The sequence below is a fragment of the Solanum stenotomum genome, chromosome 1, assembly GCF_019186545.1.
Source record: "Solanum stenotomum isolate F172 chromosome 1, ASM1918654v1, whole genome shotgun sequence".
NCBI classification, from domain to species: Eukaryota; Viridiplantae; Streptophyta; class Magnoliopsida; order Solanales; family Solanaceae; genus Solanum; species Solanum stenotomum.
Window position 1 is genome coordinate 68,041,526 of NC_064282.1, and position 15,153 is coordinate 68,056,678.

The window sequence follows — 15,153 nt, forward strand, 5'->3', positions numbered from 1 at the left end:
CATATTTTTTACACAAGAATGATTAATTATTCATACCAATATCATGCCTAATACTCTACCAAATTCATTCCAACCTCTACATTCTATTTATATATTTCTTTTAAATAGTACCGCATATTATACTATTAAACAGTACACCGAATCAATCTCATTATTATTATCAAATTGACTAAAACTATACCAGTTTCATATTAATGTTACAACAAATTTCATACATTTTTTGTCACAAATTTCATAACTTTACAACGGTAACACTATTAATATTCCATAAACTTTCATTTATCAAGAAAAAAGTATACTTAAATCATTCAGACATTAATTCAAAATTGCACACACCCATGGTATAAACAGTATACAAAATAACCAAAAAAAATAATAACAAAAACAATTCATTTATCAAGAAAAAAGTATACTTAAATCATTCAGACATTAATTCAAAATCGCACACACCCATGGTATAAACAATATACAAAATAACAAAAAAAAATAACAAACACAATTGTACCAACATTTATTCCAATTTCACAAAACTGATTACGTATTATGAACAAAATAATGTTCATACAAAAATCACAACAACTTAAATATAGTTACATTATTGTCGCATCGCGTCAAATTTATTAGAGAAGTCATATATTTGTTTTATAAGCATTTTCTTATTGGTTAAACCGAAACTCGAACCGTTAAAGATCAAAACCGTTAAAAAATAACTTATTGGTTTGGTTATTGATTTGTGGGAGAGGGGTGAGGGCTGGGAGGGGGACGGGGTAGGGATGAGGTGCAAAAAAAATGAAAATCTTAAATTTTTTGATTTTGTGTGGCGGGGGTGGGGGGTGGGGATGTAGAGGTGGGGTAAAAAAAATTTAAAAAAGTTTGAAATATTTTTCAATAAAGAACTTTTAAAAAAAAATTGTAGAGGTGGTAGTGGTAGGGGTGGTTAGGAGTAGAATAGGGTAAAAAATAACTAAATGAGGATAGGGGTAAAAAAAAAATCAATTTTTTTTTTAAAAAAGAAAATTTGAAAATTTTAAGTTTTTTTTTTTTTTGAGAGGGGAAGGGTCAGGATGGGGTGGAGTAAGAAGAAAATTGTAGTTTTTAGATTGGAGGAGAGTTTTGGAAAATGTATTCTTAATTTTTTTGAAGGAAAGTCATTTTCCTTAAATTTGAGAAATATAAGTTATTTGGTAAACATTTAGACCAATCAAACATGAAAAATTAAAAAATATTTTCTTCCTTCATATCAAACACACCCTTATATCCCAATTTACTTCATCAATCACTATATGTGAATAATTTTGGAGAACTCGTCACCTACAGTTTAAATACAACAAAATTATAAAAAAATATATGTTCGACAAAATATGAGCTAATAAATCTCTACACATGCTAGATTCACGCATAACATAATCATATTAAGAGAAAAACTAATATCAATTGTTTTTATTTTTAGGATAATAAATAATAAATAAGCGTAGTTCATAACATTGAGAAATTTGAGTCGTATAAATAACATAGGCGTATAATTAACATTACTTATGCGATACAGTTTATTAATTGACATGTGAACTAAAAGGTCCCACGATTATTTAAAAATAAATTATAAAAAAGACTATTATTGAAAATCTATATTATTCCTAATTAGGATGCCTAAGAAGAGGACAATATAAGGAAAGAAAAAAGTAAGAAAAAAATCTTTTTAATAGAGTATATTATTTAAATGTTTTAAGTATAATTTAAAGTACGGATAATTTTTATATTCGTATATTTCAACTTCTTTCTGTACAATCAATCAAGAGGAAAATACAATTTTAACCCTCAACTCATAAAATGGAGAGGAGTCGGATCCATATTAATGATACATTCAATCGGTTTATTCTTAAAAAGTTAATTATATCAATACAATTTGATTAAAAAAGTTTAGCTTCATTTTAAAATCACTTTATTTTTATAATTCTTAAACGGTGCCGGTATGCCTTCCTTTTCAATGCCTTTCTCTTTTTGGAACTATATTTGCAATTTTTAAAATTTTTTTTTTGTTTATGTCTAAGTTGGGTTTGGGCCGCTTGTTTGGGGCTAATCCTTTTCTTGATTTGCTTTATTGGGTTGTTGTGGCCATTTTATATGTTTGGACGTTAATTATGAATAATTATGTATTACTCTCTCTGTCTCATATTAGTTGATCATTTTTTATACACATATTAAGAAATCATAAATAAAAAATAATAATTTTACTAATTTACCTATTAAAAAACTTCTTGAAAATTTTACAAACAAATGTGAACACTTTCAAAAAAAATTAATTACAAGGGTAATATAGGAAAAATTTAATTAATGATTTCTTGATTTAGTAAGGTGGACAACTAAGATGGTACAATTATTTTTAGTTAGATGATCAACTCATATGAGACGGAGGAAGTGTTGAAATGGAAAAAGATTTTAAAAAAAAAACATTCTTAAAATACATGAAATTGAATAAAATGTCCCGCATTAATAGTTTGATTTAAAAAACGCACTTCTTATCAATACTTTGGTCTAAGATAAGATTGGCCTGGTCATTAATTCTTTGGTAAAAAAATATACATATTGTTACTTTTGGGTACAAAATGTCTCTTTTTCCGATTACATATATTATTATTTTTCTTTTTAAGCACATTATATTCCTGATAAAATATTTTTTTATTGAAACTTTTTTCTTTATTCGAAAATCCCTTAAACTAATATACAAGTGAAAAATAATCTCGTTTCTTCTTAATATTCTTTTCATCAATTAAAATTGAATTACCACATATACTTTTGATACTACTTAATATATGACATATGTATATATATATATATATATATATTATCATAGTAACCAACTCATCACTAATTTTTGTTTAGATAACGATTTAATTTTTTTAATAAAATAGAAAATTGTCACTCCCCAAACGCAAGAAGCGCAACTGGCTCCTAATGCCAAAACTCAGGCTCGAGCCGACCCTGCTGAACCATTTGCTACTAGCGCATGACAGCCACACGCAATCAAGAAAACAAACAACTATATATCGGCTTAAAACTAAGCCCTCGACCGGCAAGGCCCCTGTCAACAGATCTATAAACGAAACAGCTACTCCCAAGAGTTCATATAAAGAAATAGCCAAATAGCATAGAAGTCCTGATTGGGCCGTCGAGGCCACCATGATCTCTATACCAAAACTGAAAGCATGTATATATCAAGACAATACACCAAACAACTCACAAGCTTCAGCAAACCAACAAACTTGGCCAGCATGGCCATAACGTAGCTACACACCCCACACATTAGTCTGCAAGCCTCTAAGAGTAGTACAGATTGGCGGGACAGGACCCCAGCCTACCCATAAAAATATATACAACAAAAGCTAACAAAGCCCCCCATAAGCTCGGCAGGTACAAACAGCACACAAAACCACCCACTCAGGCCCCCATAAGCCCGGAAGGTGCCAACAAGTCTATATACCCATATCGCTAGTCCTCTAGCCCCATAGGCAGTAACATAGTCCTCTTAGGAATTAATATAGCCCCGTAGGCAGCACATAGTTATCTTAGGCATCAACATAGCTTTAGATAACTCATAGCCCTCTTAGGCAACAACATGGCCCTGTAGGAAGCACATTGCCTTCTTAGGCGTCAATATAGCCATGTAGGCAACTCATAGCCCTTTTAGGCATCAATATAGACCCATAGGCAACTCATAGCCATCTTAGGCATCCATATAGCCCCGTAGGCAGAACATAGCCCTTCTAGGCATAGATCACATTCCTGCAGCTAACCACAATAGCCTCAAGGGCAACAATAACAATCCAATAGCTAAAAGTGAGCAATTTAGTTATAAGCAACCTATACAAATAGCCTCTAAGTCGTGTCCAACATAGGGACGCTACTAATTGAATAAGAATCCCGACAAGGGATGATTATATCAACTCGAGTAGCCAACAATCAACAATAATGGATACAAGTATAACAAGGATAACAACCCAATTACATTGCTCCTAAGCTTTAAGAAAACATGTCGTAAGTAGGGAATAGTTTTAACATACCTTTTTTGGTGAATTCACGTGGCCTAACGACTTTACTCACAACCCCCCTCGATAGTACAACAAGGCAAGACCATAATAACCACAAAAAAATAGAGGATACCACGATAATCCGATAAAAGATATGTATTTCCATCATAAATTGCTATTTGCTACTTATCAAAGCTAGAGTCGATGGAAGAACGGTCTTACCTTGATTTTAAGTTCGTAATACACCTCAAAACTTAAAAATATGCCTAAACCTCTGCTGTCCACACACCAAAGTATGATATGCTAGGAAATCGATAAAACAAATTATACCATGTTGACGAGCTCAACGCGTAGAACAACTTTTGTCAAGGACTTAAGTCACGAAAATCTGTAACTCAGTTGATCCTAGAAACGGTTTTGTGAGTTTTCTGATTATTCACTAAGAAAAATGAAGGTAAAATGAAGTAAAGTCGAAGAAGATTAGATATATATAAAGTTCCACTGACCTAGGGGACCCACCTCACCTGCCTGCTTGCGCAGTCTTGCGAAAACGTGAATATCTCTCCATTCTGAAGTTGTATAAACGAACGGGTTAATGCATTGGAAACTAGACTTGTAGACCTTTGATTTCATAGGTCGTGGGAACCATAACTCTTTATGTATTCGGAGAAAATCTCTGAGACATCTGACCCAAATTTCAGACAAATCTTTAAAAAGGAATTTACGATAACTTTCGCCAACTTTTATTTTGCCACTTACCTAACTTAAAAACTTGAGATACAACCCTTGAACACTTAAAATATCACATAACAAATCATTCTTAATTTATTACCCACCCTCCTGGTCTTTCCACGAAGATACGAATAAATTTAGACGTTTTGAAAAGTCGGGGTGTTACATCATTCCCCCCTTAGAAACGTTCGTGCTCGAATGAAAAATCTGAGTCACGCGGTTAAGTCCTTAGGAATTGCCAAAATTTAGGTAGAGTATCCTTTTTAAATGTGACTATCGAGGAACCTGGAACGCAGAAATTCTAACTTAGGTGTCTCACAGGATGACATAAATAGCTAAGCACTATAGCTTCGCAATAACAATGCGAGAAAATATACAACGACAACAACAATAATTGTAAGGAACAATATATATATATATAAAAAAAATTAGATAGGTATCTAACCTCACTGCACTAATATAAACTGATATGCCATCATCCTGGGGTATGAAACAAGTGAGGATATTTGGACCTCATGTCATCCTCAGCTTCCCAGGTCACCTCTTTTCTATTCTTGTTTCTCCACAATACTTTAACTGAAGCCACCTCTTTGATCCTTAATTTACGGACCTGCTGATCTAATATGTCAATTGGAGTTTCCTTGTAGGACAACTCCTTCGTAATCTGAACATCCTCAACTGGGACAACCCGAGAAGGGTCTCCTACGCACTTTTGTAGCATCAATACATGGAAAACTGGATGAACAGATTCTAGCCCCGAAGGTAATTCTAGCTCATAGGCCACTCGTCCTACCCTCCGAAGGATCCAGATGGCCCAATGAATCTTGGACTAAGCTTGCCTTTTTTTTCAAATCTCATAACACCCTTCATAGGAGAGACTTTTAAGAATACCCAGTCATCGACAAAAAATTCTAAGTCCCTTCTTCGCACATTTGAGTATGACTTCTGTCGGCTTTGAGCTGTTAGCAACCTCTCCTGAATGAGCTTAACCTGCTCCACTGTCTGATGTACTAAGTCGGGTCCAATCAACCCTGACTGACTTACCTCGAACCATCTAATGGGGGATCTACATTTTCGCCCATACAAATCCTCATAATGTGTCATCCCGATGCTGGAATGATAATTATTATTATATGCGAACTTAATAAGAGGCAAGTGGTCATTCCAACTTTCTTTGAAGTCCAGCGCGCACGCTCGTAACATATCCTCGAGTGTCAAAATTGTGCGCTCAACCTGACCATCTATCAGAGGGTGAAAGGTTGTACTAAGATTAACCTGTGTCCCCAGTCCTTTCTGGAAGGACTTCCAGAATTTGGTGGTAAATTGTGCTCCTCTATCAAAGATAATAGATATTGGGATACCGTGTAGCCTAACAATCTCTCTACTATAGAGCCCTGCATAGTCTTCGGCCATAAAAGTAGCCCTGACCGGTAAGAAGTGGGCCAATTTTGTTAATCTATCAACAATTACCCAAATAGAGTCAAACTTGCGACGCGTTCGAGGTAACCATGTAATAAAATCCATATTAATTGCTTCCCACTTCCACAAAGGTATGGCTATCTCCTGAACTAGCCCAGCGGGTTTTTGGTGCTCAACCTTCACCTGTTGGAAGTTAGGACACTGTGCCACAAACTCAACAACGTCCTTCTTCATCCTGTGTCACCAATAGATATCCTTAATATCATGGTACATCTTCATTGAACCAGGGTGAATAGAATAACGGGAATGATGTGCCTCTTCCATAATCCGATGTCGAAGCCCTGCAACTTTCGAAACACACAATCGACCGCTATATTTAAGGACTCCATCTCCTGCTATATCAAATGTTAAAGACTGCTGATGATGGGCCTTGGCTCGGAGATTCTCTAAGCAAGGATCCTCTTGTTTTCGTGATTTTACCTCTACAACTAGAGATGATACGCTTGTCTCCTGAATTGTGACCCCACTATCGTCTGCCTCTAAATATCTGACTCCCAAGCTAGCTAACTGATGAAGCTCTTGCGCTAGCTCCCGCTTCTCAACACCTAAATAGGACAAACTACCTATAGATCTTTGATTGAGGGCATCCACTACCACATTTGCCTTTCCTGGATGATATAAAATATCCACGTCATAGTCTTTCAGTAATTCAAGCCATCGACGTTGTTGCAGATTTAACTCCTTCTGTCTAAAGATATATTGAAGACTTTTATGATCTGTGAAAATGTCAACATCAACGCCATACGAATAGTATCTCCAGATCTTTAACGTATGCACAATTGCAGCCAACTCTAAATTGTGGGTTGGATAGTTCTTCTCATGCTTCCTCAACTACCTTGAAGCATATGTGATAACCTTACCATGTTGCATTAGAACACACCCCAACCCAACACTAGAGGCATCACAATACACCGCATAGCCCTCTGAACCCTCTGGCAATGCTAGAACTGGTGATGATGTCAACATGTCCTTCAGTTCCCGAAAACTATGCTCGCAAGCCTCAATCCACTGGAACTTAGCCATTTTTTAGTCAACTTTGTTAATGGTGCTGAAAGTGAAGAAAACCCCTTTACAAACCTTCTGTAGTACCAGCTAATCCTAAGAACTTACGAACCTCAGTCGGAGTCATGGGTTTGGGCCACGTCTTTATGGCCTCAATCTTTTGTATATCAACCATAATGCCAGAATCTGATATGATATGGCCTAGGAAAGCCACAGAGCTCAACAGAACTCACACTTAGACAACTTTGCATAAAGTTCCTACTCTCGAAGAACCTAAAGGACTGCTCGCAAGTGATCTGCATGCTCAGCTTTTGAATGCGAATAAACCAAAATATCATCAAGAAATACAATCACAAACGTATCTAGATATTGCCTGAATATGCTATTCATCAGGTCCATGAACAATGCTGGGGCATTAGTTAATCCAAAAGACATTACCAAGAACTCAAAGTGTCTATATCTAGTTCTAAAAGCTATCTTTGGAATGTCTTTCTCCCGAACTCGTATCTGGTGGTACCCTGATCTTAAATCAATCTTTGAGAAGCACTCAACACCTTGTAACTTATCAAACAAGTCATCGATCCTCGGAAGGGGATACTTATTCTTTATAGTCGCCTTATTCAGCTGTCGGTAATCGATACACATTCTTAGTGAGCCATCTTTCTTCCTCACAAATAACACTGGCGCACCCTATGGTGAAACACTAGACCTGATAAAGCCTTTATCCATCATGTCTTTCAACTAATCCTTCAACTCCTTTAGCTCAGCAGGAGCCATTCTATAAGGAGGGATAGATATGGGTTGTGTACCTGGTAGCATATCGATAGCAAAATCAATTTCCCGTTCTGGAGGGATACCAGGGAGCTCGTCTGGAAATACATCTAGAAACTCATTAACTACCGAAATAGACTGAAGAGTCGGTGGTTCTGCATCTATATCATGAACGTGAACAAGATGATAAATACAACCCTTAGTAATCATCCTCCTCGGCTTAAGATAGGAAATAAACCTACCTTTCGGCGTTGCTGTATCGCCTTTCCATTCCCAAATTGCCTCTCCTGGAAAGTGGAATCTAACAATCTTTGTCTGGCACTCAACATTAGCATAACAAGACGCTAACCAGTCCATACCCATAATAACTTCGAAACCAACCATTTCTAACTCTACGAGGTCTACAGAGGTTAACGGTCTAAAATCTCTACCGTGCAACCTCGATAGACTTTCCTGGCAATAATAGACTCACCAACTGGTGTAGTTACACTAAAGAGTCAATCTAATGACTCTGCTACTATACATAACTTCCCCGCGATAAATGGAGTAACATAAGACATAGTAGATCCAGGATCTATCAAAGCATAAACACAATGGGAACAAATAATCAATGTTGTCACAACATCTGGTGATGACTCTGAATCTTGTCGGCCAACTAGTGAGTATATACGGTTCTGGCCACTACCAGAACTAGATGTTCCCTCTCTACCTCCACCTCTACCTCTACTTGCTGAATTCTGGGGTCCACGCCCTGTAGACCGTGCTGATGAGAAGGAACCTATTGACCTGGTCAACTGACCTATACCACCCTGACCTATGGTAGGCCAGTTTCTCCACCCATACCCCTCTTTTCCACAAGAATAACAACATGTGGAACCCTGCCTGCACCTCCTAAAATGCATCATACCGCAAGTAGCGCAACGCGGCGGGGCTGTCCTAGCCTTGCCTGAACCCCTCTGATGCTGAGAGCCTGATGCTCGTGAACCCTCACCTGGGTCTGAGTGTCCCTAATGATCAAATCTACTACCCAGGAACTGCTGTGGTGGAGGTCTAGGTGGCCTAATAGAATATTGGGGTCTGGGACCAACCTGAAAATCTCCTTGTGACACAACGGGCCTAGCCTTCTTTTGTCTCTCTCTCGACCCTCTCACTCATATACTGTAGATGTCGGCGATTCTCTATTCCCTGTGCAAAGGCCTGAATTCGGGAGATATCCATATTTATCATTTAGTGCAGCGGTAGAATAAACGTCGATATAGTCTGAGTCAAGCCCTCCCACAAATATACGCACCCTGTCATGCATCGTATCAACAAATGATGGTGCATATCTAGCCAATGAATCAAATCTTCGCCCGTACTCTCGGACACTCGTGCTGCCCTGTCGGAGGTTCAAAAATTGGCCCACCCGATCATCCCTAATCTCTCGAGGCAAATAATGATCTATGAAAGCTTCTGTAAAGCTATCCCAAGTGGGTAGAGCTGCATATTTTCCCTTAGATATCTCCCAACTTTCGTACACAATACTGCAACATAGCGCAATCGAAATGATGCTAACTCAATTGACTCAGTCGTTGAGGCGTGCATGACTCTGAAGATCCTATGAAGCTGATCAACAAAGTGTTGAGGGTCCTCTCTGTGATCTGTCCCTGTAAACTATGGAGGATTCAAGGCAAGAAATTCACGAACTCTTGAACTTTTGGGTCCTTCAAAAGGTCCGGCAACATTTTGCGCAACTGGCTGGCGCTGTGCAACTACTAACTATGCTAACATACATACTGCACTCTTGAAATCCTGGTCAGATGGAATATGAGGAACTAGAGGGGGTACTGCTGGTGGAGCTGGGGGTCCTGTAGTCCTCGGAGACTCTTGAAGTGGTGGAGAACCTATAAGGGGCTGAGAAAATGTCTTTCCCTGGGTCTCACAATGGGCTACCTCCACATGTGGTACCTTGTCGGTACCCTCGCCTACAGCTGTATCTAGCCCTTGGCTAGCAGTGGTCTATCTGGTGTTGGTCATCTCTATCTGCATACAGATATCAATTATAAGCTAGAAACCTCAACCCTTAAGACACTGCTCTATAGCATGAGGTGAGCAAAAGAAGGATAGTCATTCTAACATGCCTGGTAGCTTCTTGCTTATCGAATGTGGTGCACAACACATTTATAAACAAGACTCTACTAGACACGACTTACAGACTCCCTAGGATGCGACATTGCTCTGATACCAAGTTTGTCACTCCCCAAACTCAAGGGGCGGAACTGGCTCCTAATGCCAAAACTCAGGCCCGAGTCGACCCTGCTGAACCATTTGCTACTAGCGCATGGCAGCCACACACAATCAAGAAAACAAACAAGTATTTCTCGGCTTAAAACTAAGCCCTCGGGCGGCAAGGCCCTTATCAACAGATCTATAAACGAAACTGCTACTCCCAAGAGTTCATATAAAGAAATAGTCAACTAGCATAGAAGTCCTGATTGGGCAGTCGAGGCCACCATGATCTCTATACCAAAACTGAAAGCATGTATATATCAAAACAATACATCAAGCATCTCATAAGCTTCAACAAACAAACAAACTAGGCCAGCATGGCCATAACGTAGCTACACACCCCACACGCTAGTCTGCAAGCCTCTAAAAGTAGTACAAATTGGTAGGACAGGTCCCCAGCCTACCAATAAAAATATATACAACAAAAGCTAACAAACCTCCAAACTATGGTAGCTCCGGAGGAAAGGGGCTAGCCAACCGGATAAAAGTCAATCCTGCTGCTGAGGATGTCTATTGGGTCGTCAGTCGGGACCTGCATGCATGAATGCACCACCCCCAGGTAATAGGGCATCAGTACGAAATAATGTACAGAGTATGAAAGGCCATAGACTATGAGCAGGTATCCTAATATACCGGAATAATCTGATAAATAGATCAAGGATACGATAAGTTTACCGACCTGCTCCTAAATCTTAACTTATCAAAAATAAAACAACAACCTATCCAAGCCCCCATAAGCTCGGCTGGTACAAACAGCACACAAGACCATCTACTCAGGCCCCCATAAGCCCGGAAGGTGCCAATCAGTCTATATACCCCTATAGGTAGTCCCCTAGCTCCATAGGCAGTCACATAGTCCTCTTAGGCATTAATATAGCCCCATAGGCAGCACATAGCTCTCTTAGACATCAACATAGCTTATAGACAACTCATAGCTCTCTTAGGCAACAACATGAACCTGTAGGAAGCACATTGCCTTCTTAGGCGTCAGCATAGCCCTGTAGGCAACTCATAGCCCTTGTAGGCATCGATATAGACCCATAGGCAACTCATAGCCCTCTTAGGCATCTATATAGCCCCGTAGGCAGAACATAGCTCTTCTAGGCATAGATCATATTCCTGCAACTAACGGGAAACAATAACAATCCAATCGCTAAAAGCGAGCAATTTAGTTATAAACAACCTATACAAATAGCCTCTAAGTCGTGTCTAACATAGGGAAGCTACTAACTGAATAAGAATCCCGACAAAGGAGGATTATATCAACTCGAGCAGCCAACAATCAACAATAATGGCTACAAGTATAACAAGGATAATAACCCAATTACATTGCTCCTAAGCTTTAAGGAAACATGTCGTAAGTAGGGAATAGCCTTAACATACCTTTTTTGCTGAATTCATGTGGCTTAACGACTTTACTCATAACCCCCCTTGATACTACAACAAGGTAGGACCATAATCAACACAAAAAAATAGAGGATACCACGATAATCCGATAAAAGATATGTATTTTCATCGCAAATTGCTATTTGCTACTTATTAAAGCTAGAGTCAATGGAAGAAAGGGTCTTACCTTGATTTTAAGTTCGTAATACACCTCAAAAACTTTAAAATATTCCCAAACCCTTGTTGTCGACACACCAAAGTATGATATGCTAGGAAATCGATAAAACAAATTATACCAGGTTGACGAGCTCAACGCGTAGAACAACTTTTGTCAAGGACTTAAGTCACGAAAATCTGTAACTTGGCTGATCCTAGAAATGGGTTTTGTGAGTTTTCTGGTTATTCACTAAGAAAAATGAAGGAAAAATGAAGAAACGTCGAAAAAGATGATATATATAAAGTTCCACCGACCTAGGGGATCCACCTCACCTGCCTGCTTGTGCAGGCTTGCGAAAACGTGAATATCTCTCCATTCTGAAGTCGTATGAATGAACGGGTTGATGCGTTGGAAACTAGACATGTAGACCTTCGATTTCATAGGTTGTGGGCACCATAACTCTTTATATATTCAAAGAAAATCTCTGAGACATTTGACCCAAATTTCAGACAAATCTTTAAAAAGAAATTTACGGTAACTTTCACCAACTTTTATTTTGCCACTTACCTAACTAAAAAACTTGAGATACAAACCTTGAACACTTAAAATATCATATAACACATCATTCTTAATTTATTACCCACCCTCCTGGTCTTTCCACGAAGATACGCGTCAATTTAGACGTTTCAAAAAGTCGGGGTGTTACAAAAATATTATTATTTCTTAATCTTTCTTGAATTGAAATAGGATAAATATTTCCTAAATATTCCTTTATTTTAAAGTTGATATAAAAAATGTTCAACAATAACTCCATAGATGTTATTTTTTTATTTGAAGCAATGTAATTCTTTTTATGTTTAATGACATTATTGTTGAACTTTCAAACCAATGATCATACTAGCAAACAGTGTTTTAAAAGACGGGGGTGTGAGGCGAGATGTTTTACTTAGTATAAGGCAAGGCGTAAGCCTCGAAACGTGGGGCATAAGCCCTATGGATATTTAAATTTTTAATTTATAATATAATATAATAATATAATAACACTAAATTATAAAAATAAATCAATAGTTTGAAATAATTACAAATATGATTAAATAAACTAATAGAAAATAAGAGTTCTAACATGATTATACAAGTATAAATAATTTAATAGGGAAAATGCATAAGTACCCCCCCAGTCTATGCCCAAAATCCCTAAGACACACATAACCTTTACTAAGGTCCTATTACTCCCCCGAACTTATTTTTTAATTAATTTTTTACCACTTTCGGCTTACGTGGAAATATAAACCAAATAGGTTGAAAGCTTTGTTCAACACACACCGGGCCCCACTTTTTCAACTTTCTAAAAAGTAGCTTTTACACTTCCCAAAATTTCAAAAAGCTATCCTATTATTTATAATCTACTTTGTTAATATATTTTTAGTTAGTTTATAGATTTCAATGTTTATATATTTTATTTCAAATTTGGGCATGTAAAATTTTGTAAATATTATATATATAATTTTATTTTATTTATAGATAAAAAAAATTATTTATAATCTACTTTGTTAATATATTTTTAGTTAGTTTATAGTTTTCAATGTTTATATATTTTATTTTAAATTTGGGCTTGTAAAATTTTGTAAATATTATATATATAATTTTATTTTATTTATAGATAAAAAAATATTACTTATAATCTACTTTGTGAATATATTTTTAGTTAGTTTATAGCTTTCAATGTTTATATATTTTATTTCAAATTTGGGCTTGTAAAATTTTGTAAATATTATATATATAATTTTATTTTATTTATAGATAGTTACACTTTTCCAACTTTATCATAATTGTAGGATACTTATAAGACTAGAAGGTACTCTCTAATAGTGCATATAATTATTTTGTTTGTTCAAACATGTTTTTATTTGTATGCAACCTCAATTTTTATATCAATTATGTAGAAACTTTAATAGTGAATAATTTCGATCATTATTATTAATAGAACATAAGAAGAATTATTACTCAAAATCTTTACGTTAATAAAAATATAAATTGTTGTAATTATTATTTATAGATGATTAAAAAAATAAAATTGGGAAGAAAATAGTAAGTAAAAATTACACGTTATATTAAATTATCTTTACATTAATAAAAAAAGAAATTGTTGTTAGTATTATTTGTAATATAATTAAACAAAAATAACAATGGGAAGAAAATAATAAGTAAAGATTACACGTTGTATTAAAATAATAAGTATTAAAAATTATGATAAATTTTATAATAGTCATAACAGGAATTTACGCAATAATTACTATATTAGAATACTAGAAAAATTGATAAGTTCCTCGACATCTAATCATTGATTAAAATTTAAATTATTATTTTCTTCTGCGAAAGTTTAAGAGATTGAATTAATGTTTTAAAAAATAATATAACAAACTGATTAATTAATTATTTTCAATGATTAATAAGAAAATGTATATAGCAAGTACATGTATTATTATTACATTATTTATATCCACTCTATATTAAATCATTTTTCTATTATAGTTTGACGCAAATTTCAGAATGTAAAGAATGTTTTGGATTCGAAAAATAAATATTTCAAAATATACTAACATGTCATTTAATCTTATGATATTTTACATTTCATGTGAAAAAAAATTAAATATTAATTTTTTAATATGAAAAATATTAATTTATTAATACAACATAAAAGTAATAAAGGACAATATATAAAAATATTTGAAGTATTTGATATTTTATTAAATTAAAATAATTTTAAATTAATATATAGCCGCGCAACGCGCGGGTACGTATACTAGTGAAGAACAATAATAAAGAAGAAGACAATTGAGTTAATATTTATTTTTTCCAAGTTTATTTTAACACCTGACCAATTTTTATTGGTCAGTGCTGTCTAAAAGCTGCACCCACGCGCTTAACATAGGTGAAATCACGGACTCAGCCACGTAGGCCGAAAAGTGGTAAACAATTAACTAAAAAATAAGTTCAGGGGGGTAATAGGACCTTAGTAAAGGTTAGATGTGTATCAGGGATTTTGGGCATAGGCTGGGGGGATACTTATGCATTTTCCCTAATTTAATATCTTAACTTTCTAATAATAATAAAATTATTATTTCTAAATTTTTTTTATCATACAATACGATTTAACCCCCTAAAAGAAAATAATTAATAACCTTACTTTCAATTGACTAAATAAAAATATGAATAAAAATAAAATTACTTTCAAATAACTAAATAAAGTATGATAATTTTTAGACATATGACGAAACCATGAAGACCAATGATAAGTGAAAAAGTAAAATTTCGTGACATATTTTTAAAAGA